We start from the raw sequence: 13,503 nt of genomic DNA on the forward strand, positions 1-13,503 counted from the left end.
AGCCATCAGGCCATCTTGCGAGGGGCATATGGGCAGGCACCAACCCCATGAGGCTGCTTATCCTCCTTGTCACCTACTCAAAGGACGCCTCCTTCAGGAAGCCCTCCCTGGACCATCCCAAGAAAGAAACCTTACCCATCACCATTTTGTCATCCAATTACTTCTTTCCTGGTATATATCATGAGCCAGGATTATCCACGTCATTGTTTGTGCCTTTATTGCTCATCACCCCCCACTGGGCTGGAAGGCTCCTGAAGCAGGGGGTCATGTCTATCTTAATGCCCAGTATAGCCCTTGCACAAAGTAGGTGTTCAATAAATGTTTTTGCAATGGGTAGGGGATGCCTGGTTTGTGTAATATTCCTGGTCCTGGGTCATTTACCCCAGTACTTGGCACCAGGTGGGGCTGTTTACATGTGATGACAGGTCCTTCAACACTCGGGCCAAGCTTTCGAGGAAGGTATTGGCATGCCCATTTGACGGATGGAAAGATGAATGCACAAAGATGCTGCATTAAACTCAGCTGCAGACTTGCACAACACCCATATCTTGCTCCATCCTGCCTGTAGCCCCAAAGAGCACGTGGAAAAAGTTTTCTGGACCTCATTTCACAGCTCTGAGACCTGAGGCCCACTGGGACACCCCAGAGGATAGGGACAAGTGGGGTCCCCGCCCTTGTAGGGCTTGTAATATCTTAAATGCTAGAGGATGTCAGTGAAGAAGAGTATCCAAAAGGGCTGGAGCAATCCGGGCGTGCTCCCTAGAAGAAGTGACTTTTCCCCCTTCTCTTATAAATAGTCAAACAAGAAAGAAAATCAGTCCCTGGAGATTTGGGGAGGTAAGAAATTAAAAACATTTGATGACCCACTAGCCCCTGGAGCATGTCACTTAAAAACTTTTATGTACAAGACACCTCCAAAACAGAAATTTTTAATATGTAACATTACGTTTTATACGTAATAAGTTTGACTATGTCGTGACTCCAGATTACCCAAGCTGGGAGATTAGATAGAGAACAGTCAAAAATCAAATGGGAAAGAGAGCACAAGAAACAAAATTATAACTAGGTGAGGTGATGGATGTGTTAACTAAGCTTATCATGGCAATCATTTTGCAATCTAGACATACATGAAACTATTGTGTTGTACATAATCTTACACGATGTTATATCTCAGTAAGGCTGGAGAAAATAAAATAAGTAAAATATAAATAAGGAAGGAGGGGAGGGAAGAAGGAAGGAAGGAAGGAAGGAAGGAAGGAAGGAAGGAAGGAAGGAAGGAAGGAAGGAAGGAAGGAAGGAGCCTCAAGGGAAAGAGACAGGTGGACAGAACACCGTGGAGAGAGGCGTTTCCCTGGACAATGGATTCAACACAGGGGTGATCCTGGAGCCTTTGTCTGCGGGACATGGTGGCAGCAGAGGCCCAGAGTGTTAACTGTCTGTGAGTTCTAATAGGTGTAATATGCTCAAGTGTTACATGTGCATTAATTAAGTAACACTGCATTGAGCTCCAAATCATGCAGAAGGCATGTTTGCACAGGCATAAATATTCGCTGAGTTAGCAAGTGGCTGGCATGATCCTCTCTCTGCCCACGGTGGTCTGAGAAGGCATCTTGGGGGGAAACGGGGAGTCGTGGATCCAGCAGGGGGTACAGGGGCTGCTGCAGAGGGTGAGGAAAACCTCCCCCACCCCTCAGGACTGGGCGGGGGATGGGGAACTGAAGGTAAGCTACATATATAATAGTATAGATGGAAGGCTATGAGGTCGTGCAGATGTGAATCCCAGCCCTGGTTCTGACTTGCTGTGTGGCCTTGGACAATTGGCTTGGTATCTCTGAGCCTCAACTGTCTTTTTTTTTTTTAATTTTTTATTCTTATGTTAATCCCCATACATTACATCATTAGTTTTAGATGAAGTGTTCCATGATTCATTGTTTGTGCATAACACCCAGTGCTCCATGCAGAATGTGCCCTCCTCAATACCCACCACCAGGCTAACCCATCCTCCCACCCCCCTCCCCTCTAGAACCCTGTTTGTTTTTCAGAGTCCATCGTCTCTCATGGTTCGTCTCCCCCTCCGATTTCCCCCCCTTCATTCTTCCCCTCCTGCTACATTCTTCTTCTTCTTCTTCTTTTTTTTCTTTCTTAACATATATTGCATTATTTGTTTCAGAGGTACAGATCTGAGATTCAACAGTCTTGCACAATTCACAGTGCTTACCAGAGCACATACCCTCCCCAGTGTCCATCACCCAGTCACCCCATCCCTCCCACCCCACCCCCCACTCCAGCAACCCTCAGTTTGTTTCCTGAGATCAAGAATTCCTCATATCAGTGAGGTCATATGATACACGTCTTTCTCTGTTTGACTTATTTCGCTCAGCCTAACACCCTCCAGTTCCATCCACGTCGTTGCAAATGGCAAGATCTCATTCCTTTTGATGGCTGCATAATATTCCATTGTATATATATACCACATCTTCTTTATCCATTCATCTGTCGATGGACATCTTGTGAGCCTCAACTGTCTTATCTGGAAAACAGTGAAGATGATGGAACCCAAATTAGGGAGCCGTTGTGAGAGGCCCACATGGAAGGCTGATGCCTGGAAAGTATACAGTGCTTCGTGGTATTTGGGGATGATGGTGGCCACGGTGGTGAAGGTGATTCTAGCCTCCTTTCATGTTAAGATCTGGAAATGCTCTAAACTGGGGTCTGATGCCAGTGGGTTCTCTGTGTTCAGGATGCTCCAGGCGGAGCTTAGACCAAAGGAAGGGAGATCTTCATCCTGCTCCGTGCAGCACTGAGCTGTCCACATGGGAGAGGTAACCAGGGAGAAGTAGCTCAGGGTGGGGAAGGGGTAGAAATGTCCCAGGAAGAGGGTACACATACGCCATCTAGTCCTCCTACTGTCTCCCGCAGGACATGATTTTGGCTTGGTGCCTCTCCTGCTCTGAGCGACAATCTGTGAAATGGGATGATAATTTCAGGCCATCCAGAGATGAGCTGATGGCCCCAAAACCCTATGGAAATAAGAGGGCTGTTGCCCTCAACGATGGGACAGAATCTGCAAAGCAAGGGGATGCCCCCAGAGGTCCTCCCTGTCCCCTCAGAGCCCTGCTGTGCGCATCTGATCACGATCAGTCCTACCTACGGTTCAGTGGGCTCCCCGACCACACCTCCAGCCACGTTTTAAGACACAGCATTATTAGCCCTCTTTCCAGATCCCCTTCTGTGGTTGGGGAACCTGAGGCTCCAAGAAGAGAAATGACTTGCTCAAGGACACCTGGCAGTCTGCTGGCAGCCTGAAGCCCAGAAGCTTTGATTCCTGCCCAGGACCCTCCTCTTCTACCCCTGTCAAAACTCTGCACTGAGACCCCCAGCCAAAGCAGCGCTCTCTGGCCTCCCCCCAGGTGACCAAAGCCATCAGGTCGTTTGTCTGTTTGATCCACTCTCGTCGCTGTTTTTGCTTTTCCTTTTAAGGGGTCAGGATGCAGGAAAACCAACTCAACGTGCATAATTTGGTAATTATTTCTTGCGTTCATCCTCACGGCCGTGCCTGCATACAGATACTGGAATTTGCATAAAACAATCTTGCTACCAGTCCCATGGCTTCCCTGGAAGAAGATGCCCAGGCGGGGGAGGGGAGGTTCAGGTTGGGCCCACCTGTCCCTTCTCTGTCCTCGGCCATAAAGGTAGCACAAAGGTGGGGGGGGAAGGGTGGCTCAGCCCTGAGCACCCACACCCAGGGGAGACAGAGAAAGGCAGGGACCCAGTGGGGTCTCCGTGGGCAGGAAAAACCACCCCATGGCAGCCCAGAACCCTCCCAATTAGTATTCAGCGAGCATCTCGCTCAGAAAGGATTAATGGAGTCTGATGCTTAATATCCTGGAGAACAATTAATTTGCCCACAGTTTTGTCATGGTTGAAAGTCAAATGCTGGAACAGATCGATGCTCGCGCGGTGAGCTGGAGCCCAGAAACGTTCAGCAGGAGCAGAATTTTAATTTTCCCATCCTGGGCATCCCCTCCTCCCCATTCCCAGCACACCCACTTTCTGATAGTTCTTAAAGCCACTTTATCCATGTACAGCACTTGTTGTCTTCACGACAAAAGTCCACTGGGAACCTTCGAAGGCAAAATCCTCCCCGATTTCCATTATGGGATTAAAGTCCGACAGCCCTTCTTGGGGGTCTGACCTCCATTTTATTCCAATTGTCCTTCTCAACTCCCCTCCCAGTACCCCCTCTCCTCCCCGGCAGGGCCCCTGATGTCTCGACATTGTCACCAGGACACTTGTTCTGAAAAGACGCCCGAGCGAGGTGGGACGTGGTGGAGTGTGATGGGGATTTGCTTATTTATTTGCTTGCCGGGTTTCGCCATTTGTTTATCCAGAGGAGTCAGCTTGGCAAGGAAATTGCAGGCGGGGCGGTGGGCTTGGGAACGGGCGAAATCGACAGGCTCAGAAGGAATGTGGGCTTTGTTTAAAAATCACTTCCAGCCGGGCTGGGTGGACGAGGCCACTTTGGCAATTTGATCCTGGCCAGGGGTTTGGAGGCCACAAGTTGGGGGCTTCACGGCAGCGGGGGTCGGGGGTGGGCTCAGTGGGGGGACAGGGTGCCAGCGGAGAGGTGTCTAAGAGGCCATCTGGTCTGACCCGCCCCCTCACCTTCCAGCTGGGGAGCCCGAGGCCCAGAGAGGCCAACAAGGTGGTTGTCCAAGTTCACAGGGCAGAGGACACTGAGCCGTGTCTCCTAACACCGGCGGAGCATTTAATGCTTCCCACGGTTGCCACTGAAACCCCAAACCCACCTCTTCAAAGTGTGGCCCAGGGCCACCACCATCAGCCCCACCTAGAGTTTATTAGAAATGCAGAGCCTCAAGCCAGCTTCATGGGCGCAGGACCCGGGCAGCCCCGCGGGGCCCCGAGCCCAGAAGGGCGCCACGCTTGGTTCAATGCTCTCCTGCCGATGTCTTGAGATTCTTCTGAACTGTTTTTGAACACGGGGCCCCGCGTTGTCATCTTGCACTGGGTCCTGCAAATCACCAGAGCCAGGCCTGCTGACTCAGAATCTGAATTTCAACTCGGTGCCCGGGAGACTCCTGGGAACTCGGACGTTGAACTCGGACGTTGAACAAGTGGCCCCCCGGTTCGGAGGGCCGGCCAATGCCTTCACTGTCCGAGAATCACAAGAGAAACAACGGAGGCCACCCACCCTCTCTCCTTTGGGAGAAAAGAGCCAGGCGGCTCAGACGCCCTTGGCCCCCCAGGGCTGGGTCACGGCCGTGCCTGCCCTCCGGTCTTTGGGGCTGCCAAGGGTTGCATATGGCTTCGGGAGATTAAGTTTGCCTCAATAGAAGAGTCTAAATAAATAACTAGGGGCTTCAGGCTGGAAAAAGCTTTCGAGATGAAAATGTTGTCACCCTGTGGCTCCCCACCCCCCAGCCCCTGAAACATCACCCTCAACACTGCCCCCCACCTCTGATAAGCCCCTGTGCCAACTGAATCTCAGGGTCCCCCCTACAGGCCCGGGATCCCTGGGGGGCCCCCTTACACCCAACTCGATCTCAGTCACACGTGACAACAGCCCTCCCCACCCCCGGCCAAGGCAAATTTCACTATCCTCATTTCTCAGGTGGGAAAACAGAGGCCCAGACAGGTCAAAGGACAGGCCCCAGGTGTGACCCCGGACCTCCTTGGTTCCTCATGGTGAAGCCTGTGGTGACAGGTGAGTCACCAACCCTTGGTGAGGGGCATCTCTGTCTGTTAGAAAGTGGGTGCTTGGAGTGGGAAGGGGTCAGAGGAGCTTGTGGGGGCAGGGGTAACTCAGGCAGCTCTTCTCAGAAGCCCTCTGCATTGTGCAGCCCACCCTTAGGACCAAGAAAGTGCTGAAGTCATCTCCTTCCTCTTCCCCAGGTGTCTGGGCACTACTAGGGAGGGGGAGATGGGGACAGTGAAAGGGGGCAGGGGAGGGGGAGGTGAAGGGAGAAGAAGGAGCAAGAGAAGAGGAAGGAGGGGAAGAAGGGGGGAGAAAGAGGAAGGTGTTCTATAAACGTAAACTGCTATTCTGCCATATTTCCACTTCCTCACAGAATCCGTGAGTTATTCTGGCCCCACTCCGCAGAGCTGGAAACTGAGGCCATCTGCTGGAAACCAGCACTGCGGGGACTTGGCCTCCTGCCTGGCTGCCCAGCCAAAGACCCTCAGTAGGCAGGTTGCCTATGATGTGGCATTTCCATGTTGTCAGTGTGGACCACGGGCCAAGGTCCCTGCCAAAAGCTTTGCATAACCCACGACGGGGGCACTGGACGTAAATCCATTTTACAGGTACAGACACTAAGGCACAAAGAGGGGAAATACCTTGCTCCAGGTCTGCAGTCTGGGAAGGACTGGGAGAGGCTGAGGTAGGGACTGGTTTCTCTTTCCGGGCTGGTTTCCAGGCCTTTCAGGGCCAGATGAGCTGTGGGAGACAGATGATCCAGCCTGTCTGACCCCTCCTGACTGATCAGGCAGTTGAGATCACCCAGAGAGGGTGAGCGACCTCCCCTGATCACACAGCCAGCCAGATGGAGCCTCCTATTTGTCCTAAGGAAATCAGCCCCAGGATGACCCCAACATGCATGGGTGTCAGGGGACTGGAGAGCTGGGGTTGGTGAGATCTCCTCCAACCCAGGAGGATGGATCCAGAAGGTTCCCGCAAACCTTCACCCCTACACGAGTGATTCCCCAGCCCACACTCGACCTTGAACTGAACCCTGCTGTAAGAGTGCCCCTCTCAGCCCCATGGGGTCAGCCAAAGAGATCCTCAGTGTCCAGGGCCACAGCTGGAGCCTGCTCCATGGACACCAAACATCTGGGCTGCCTGCTTCTAGAACCATAGATGGGCCTTGGGGAGAGAAGCCCCTTCAGACCTCCTCTGTCTGGTCTCCCCCAGGACGCCCAAGCCAGGGTCTGCCCACACACAAAAAGGAAGAAAACGTAAATGAACGCAGGAAAAAGCATGTGCTTCTCTGGGACGCTGGGTGGTCTGACCCTGTTCTCCTCTGAGATGTGGCCTTGGCAGGACAGGGCTCACCTCCATTCTCTTATCTGCAGCTTGGGGACAATTCAGATCAGATGCTGCTGCTGATTACCTGGCACAGGTAAGTGCTCAGCAAAGGGTCACTGCCGGTATTACTGCTTTATCTAGAAACACTCACCCTGCTGTGCAGGCTCTGAGCTCCTCTTGGAACACAGAGTTCAAGGTCAAGGAGGTCAGTGGGAGAGAGACAGCATAGGGTGGAAAATGAAAGTACCAAAGCCTCCATCCCGCCCGCTCTCAGTTGGGCCTGGGTTCGAATCCCGACCCCACCGCTTGCAATCTTGAACCCTCGAGTAAATACTTACGGGACTGAGCCTCGGCTTTCCCATCTGTAAAATGGGATCATGTAAAATCTGGATCAGGAAGGTGCCTCTGAGCTGATGTTTGCACTCGGGTAAGGCCCTGCCCGTTTAGCCGGGACTCAGTTTCCTCGATGGACAATGCGGAGAAGGGGCTGGCCGAAGACAGGGTGCCCCGGCATTGGCGTGCTTTCTCCGGATATGGCTGAGGAGCCAGAGGCAGCCCCCTGGCAAGGGCCCCATTCCCCGAGGGAGGTCGGAGACAAGGCTGGGCGTGGTGGGGGGGCCAGAGATGCCAGCCATCTTCTGAGCCTGTTCCACGTGCCTGCAGGGTTATTAGCATCGGGGAGCCCGAGCGATGGCACTCTGCAGTCTCAGCACATCCCTTCCCAGCTGCCTCCCACCGCAGCCCTCCTGGATCTCAGTAAGGGAAGAATTAGGGACCAGGTGGGCACTGTTCTTTATGGCCCCAGGGAACAGGGTGTCCTCACCGAGGTTGTCTGGCAAGAGCACAGGGGAAGCCGGGGAGTAGGTTCAGATCCTGCCTTCACCTCCTCCTTGCTGTGTGGCCTCCCCTCCCCGAGCCTCGGTGTCCTCATCTGCAAAAGAACGATCAGGGTAATCACTGGTGCAGAAACCCTGGTTGTGCAGGGCTGAGAAGAGCTCTCAAGATAGAGGAGGTGTGTTGTGCTTATTATGGAATCAGGAGGCTGCGAAACACTGCTCCAGTCCCCAGACCCATGACAACACTCTATTTATCCACAGTATTTATAGCGCACCTCATTCAGAGACTCAGTGGTATTTGGGGGAGCCCCAGGCTGAGCAGCTTGGAACAGGGGGAGAAATGGAAAGAATGTGGTCTCCAGACCCAGCCAGACCAGGCTTCACGTCCCAGCCCTGCCACTCCAGCTGTATAAACTCAACTAACTTCTCTGAGCCTCCTTCCCCATCTGGGAAATGCACAGCACTTCCCCACCTCATAGCATTTGGGGAACATAAAGAAGGACCACTCATTATTAAGTGAGCATGAAAGCCATCCTGGCATACAGCAGGAGCTGGATAAATGCTCATTTTCATCCTTTTATGCTCAAGTCAAGCATTTTTTTCTTTATTGAAGGAAATTACCAGCTTCCATTGGATAGAAAAGATGTGTTTCACTCTCAGAGATACAACTTTTATGGTACCCATTTCGTAGATGTTTCAGATGGGACTGGATGGGGAGGAAAAGGATCCAGTTGGATGAAAAAGATTGGAATTAGCCCCAATGTCTGGCCAGACCCAGAAGAATCCCATACAAGAAAGGACAGGTGCTCTGTCATACACGGGGAGACCAGGAAAAGCAAAGAAGGTTCATCTCACATGCAAATTTTGGTGATCTATTGGTAATGTCTACCGGGAACACTGGGTTGAGCTAGGTTTTGAAGCAGGATGTCCAAACACCCTGGTCTTCCCAGGACTATCTTGGCTTACGGCTGCTGTTCAGCGGTCATTCTTAATCGTGCACATTTTCATTCTCGAAAGCGTTCTGGTTTGCACCGTACATGATATGCTCACTCTATTTTTGAGACCACGTCCAGCTCAGTAGAAAGAATTCTGGGATCAATTAGTGATGTCTGCAAGGATCACAGAAAAGAAAGCACAAGTACAGATGTCACACAGCTGTCTCGCTGGTGCCCAAGGTCAGAGCCCGCAATGGGAAATACTCCATGGGTATGTGCCCTTGGAGGCAGACACCCCACCAGCCTGATTTCACACTTCTAGGGAAGACCCCTAGAAATGATGCAGTAAAAAAGAGGAAGGGAGAAATGGGGTAAATAAAGAAGATAATCTAACTTTAGCTTATATCATCTGGCTCAGGTTGAGAAAGAAAAATCCTAACTCAGGTCCATTTATAAGACCATAGATGGGAGTAGCTCCTTTTCCCTTGCAAATGGCCACAAAGTGGCCAAGGAACACATACCCCAACAAAGCCTCTGTAGGTGATGGGCTGTGGGGCTTCCCCCAGAAATCTCAAAGAACTCCTGAGGCCCCTTGGTGTCCCCTCAGGTCCAGACCTTGGAAGTTTTCCACCCCCAGGGCCCAGAGACAGCACCCTCACCTGGGCCCACAGCCTCTTCCCTTCCCTGACTTCAACCCGACACTGAAGTCACTGAAACCCTCTTTTCTTGTCATAAGAATGCACCATACTGTGGGGCACCTGAGGAGCTCAGTCAGTTAAGCATCTGCCTTCGGCTCAGGTCATGATCTCAGGGTCCTGGGATCGAGTCCTGCATCCGGCTCCTTGCTTGGCATGGAACCTGCTTCTCCCTCTGCCTGCCCTTCCCCCTGCTTGTGCTCTCTCTCTCTCTCTCTGACAAATAAATAAAATCTTAAAAAAAAAAAAAAAAAAGAATGCACCATGCTGTGTCCCCATGCTTGTTGGAGTCATGCTTTCCACGAATTGAGAATTCATCCTGGCAGGGCCACTGAGGCAGGACCATTCCTGAGAGACTTGGGAAGTCTCTGTTGAATGACTTTGGCTCAAGGAGTCCCAGTTGGTCTGGCTGAAAATTCTCTAGAACTGTGCAGCCATCTGAGACCCTTCCTACCCAATCCTCCCTCCTTTCCACCTTCCTGCACGGGAGGACAGACCCACTTCACCACCTGGTGGCCCTCCCAGCCTCCTCCCTCGGCTCCCTCCTCTTTCTAAGCCCATCTTGGTATCTGTTCCTCAGAGGGTATGGGTGGCAGAATAAGGGCATCCCATAGATTTCCATGCCTTAATCCCACACCTGTGAATACACGACATTACACAGCAAAGGGAATCTGCAAATATGATTAGGTGAAGGGTCCGAAAAGATGGGGAGGTTATCCTAGACACCCTCCCTGCATTTATGTGTTCCTCAAACATTCACACTGCATCCACTATGGGCCAGGCCAGGAATGAATGAAATCTAAACCCAGCCCTCCAAAAGTAGGTGGAAAATTGCAATTCATAGAAAAGAGGAAGGAAGTTGGGGCAGCTTTCCAGAGAAGGGGCACCAGGCTAAGACTTAAGTGATGAGTGGGAGCGGTCCAGATGACAAGGAGAAGGAAGAGCGGAGGAGAAGGCAGGGAGAACAGCATCTGCAAAGGCTCCATGGAAACAGAGGGGGTAATGTCTTCCTTGGGCTCACCCAGCCTCCTGTGTTGCCCCATTCACAGTGATCTATCTGGATTATAACTGTTTGTATCATGATCATCCCCATGGACTGGGGGCTTCTTGAATGCATCGACCTTATTTTAGCCACCTCGGTGTGCCCAGTGTGTGGAACAAATCCTGGCACAAACTACTTGATAGATTGGTTAGGTAAATGGGGTATGGATATGTGGGATGGATGGATGCATGGATGAGTGGGTGGATGAGTGGGGGGAAGATGGGGGAATGGGTGGAGGAATGGGTGGAGGGATGAGTGGATGGGGATGAATAGGGGAATGAGAAGGGAGATGGGTGAAGGGATGAATGGGTGGATGGTTGGGGGATGAGTGGTTGGGGATGAGTAGATGGATGGGTGGGGGGATGAGGAGATAGATAGGTGTGGGGATGAGTGGGTGGGAAGTCAGAAAGATGTATGGATAGATGCATGGATAGATGCATAGATGGATGGATGAATGGGTGAGTGGATGAATGGGTGGGTGGAGAGTCAGGAGGATGGGTGGATGGATAGTTGGATGGGTAGGTGGGTAAACAATGGGTAGGTGAAAAAACAAACAGGTGAGTGAGGTAATGGTAGAGGGGAGATCAAAGAAACTGCTAAGTGAATGAATGAATGCTTCAAGGATTTGCTGGTGAGAGAGAACTCCATCTTCTCTCCAAATCAATCAATGTCTCTTGAGCCCCAGCACTTCTCTGGGGGATTCCACAGATGGCTGAAGCATGAACAGGCCTGGCTTCCCACCACCTTTTACATCTCCCATTCCCATCCCCACGGTCCAATGGGACAGGAAGCCCCTGTCACACCCCCTGTGCCTGATGACCTGCCTCTCTGTCATAGCACTCACAACCATTGAAGACAGCGGCTGGGACAAAGAACAATCTACAGGGGGTTCTCTCAGGCACTTCAGAGGCAAAACAGAGGTATTCTACAGAACCTGGGCCTGGGGAACCCTCCTGGGAAACAGGCTGCAAACACAAACAGCCTGGCCCTGGGTTGTGGGATGTAAACCACCAACCCAAATAGGTCTCACCAAGTCTGATCAGTGATGCTCTTCATGTAGCTACTCTTGCAACCATTGACTCTTTCAATCTCTCATCCGTCCAACCAACCATCCAACCATCCATCCATCCATCCATCCATCCATCCATCCATCCATCCATCTGATGTTCACTTGGTGTCTGCTACACGCCAGGTATTGTACTTTGGTGCTGGGTGCCACAGAAATCCCATTTGGAACCCCAAGATGTTCTTAGGGGCCCATAGTTCAACTTGCCAGTTATACAACATGGGGAAGGAGTTTAGGAGAGGGAAAAGAAGCCGGGTCTCTGGTCCCCCCACCCCTCACCTCCAGCATCCTTCTGCCTTCCAGACTCACAGGGGGGTAGCCCAGCTCACAGGCTGCTTGGCCACTCGCCTGAAACATTTAGCACATTCACAGCCCTGCAACCTAGTTCACACCAAGGTGTGAATGACTGAGTCCTCCTAACCCCTGGGCTGTTTTCCCTTGAAAATGAAAGCTGCTGAACCCCAGGGCCTCTCTGGCAGAGCCCTCTTGGATTTCAGAAGGAGAAACCTAATTAAGGAAGAATTTGAGACAAGATCTCAGTGGGGGTGACATAATGGAGTTGGGGGGGTAGACTCTGGAGAGTCTCCTTTGCCCAACAGCTGGTTTGGAAGAGGGCTGCAGGGTCAGGAGTCCGCTGTCTTGGGTCGGGCACAGCTGTCTCCAGCTTGTGCTCCTGCGCACAGCACTCACCAGTTTATACAGTGCGCCGGGATGCACTCCAGCATCCCCTCCTGCAGTGAGGGGACAGTCCCAAAGCCAAGGCCCGCAGCTGTCCTTCTGCTATTGCCACGGATCAGTAACACATGCGCGAAGCCCTTCCGCCCAGAAATACCTTGGGCCTGGCAGAAACGGGCCTCTGAAGACCAAAGTCGGGGAAAGAGGAAGAGGAAGGAAGCAGCAAAGAGCTCTGCGGGCCGCCGGTGTTAAGGGCTCTCCTAGCTGCCACCACAGATGTGATCGTCTTTACTCCTCAGGACAGCTCTGGGGAGTGTTGACCATGAGGCTGTGAGGAGACCGGGGATCTAGAGCGAGAAGTCACTTGGTCCAGGTACTGAGGGGAGTCCGCAGTTCCCAGCCATGGGGCTTCTGTCCGTCCTCAAAAGCACCACACTCCCTCCTTCCTCTGGGCCTTTGCATCTGCTGTTCACCCCTTCCTGGAATGCCCTTTTCACCCCACTCCACCGCCACCCTATTGCCTATTTAACTGCTTCCCAGCACTCCGATTTTATCTCATGCGTCACTTCCTCCAGGAAGCCCACCCTAACCACCCAGATGCGCTGGCTCCCCCGCTGGACACGTGTAGGAGCCCTTCAGGGGGCGCCATGCCACAGCCTCTTGACCCACTGATTTCAGCCCATCCGAGTGGACATTACCTTGCTGGCGGCCACATCCCGTAAGTGGGTGTCTCCCCGCTTTCCTGCGTCAGGGTTTTCTCAAAGCTGAGACGTATTCCACACTGCCCCTCAGAAGCTCCCCAGCGGTGTTGCACCCCAGTGGCCCACAGTGGTAACCAGACCGATGTCACCCCCTTCACTGGGATCGTCTTCCTTCCCTGATGCCCTGTCTCTGAGCCCTCACTGCTGCTTCCGGCAATCACCGCCAAATAAACATCCGGCCCCGAAGTCTGGGCCTCAGGTCCTGCTCTCATGGGGCCCAAAACTAAGACATGTTGTGGTCTAGCTTTTTCTCCCTGGTTACACTTGCCTGTTCCTTGAAGGCAGAGCTCGGACACATTTGGGTCATTACAGAATCCCAGTGCCTAGTATGGGGGCCAACAAATATTCTTGGACGGAAGAGAGGGCAAAGAAGGGAAGGGAAGGGAGGGAAGGGGGGCAGGAAGGGAGGAGAGGAGGGATAGGGAAGGAGAGAATGGAGGCCCAGAAG

General features: G+C 52.4%; 1 long non-coding RNA gene across 1 annotated transcript; it reads right to left on the reverse strand.

Moving 5' to 3' along the window:
• Positions 1 to 2,288: 2,288 nt before the first annotated feature.
• On the reverse strand, positions 2,289 to 13,301 carry LOC135362456 (uncharacterized). Its single transcript, XR_010407197.1, has 4 exons — positions 12,993 to 13,301; positions 7,869 to 7,976; positions 6,358 to 6,457; positions 2,289 to 2,530 (listed from the first exon to the last, which is right to left on the reverse strand). It is a non-coding gene; the product is annotated as an uncharacterized LOC135362456 (long non-coding RNA).
• Positions 13,302 to 13,503: the final 202 nt, after the last annotated feature.

This window comes from Mirounga angustirostris, unplaced genomic scaffold (genome assembly GCF_029215605.1).
Source record: "Mirounga angustirostris isolate CCGP_5_RB_7025 unplaced genomic scaffold, mMirAng1.0.hap1 SCAF_14, whole genome shotgun sequence".
Lineage (NCBI taxonomy): Eukaryota > Metazoa > Chordata > Mammalia > Carnivora > Phocidae > Mirounga > Mirounga angustirostris.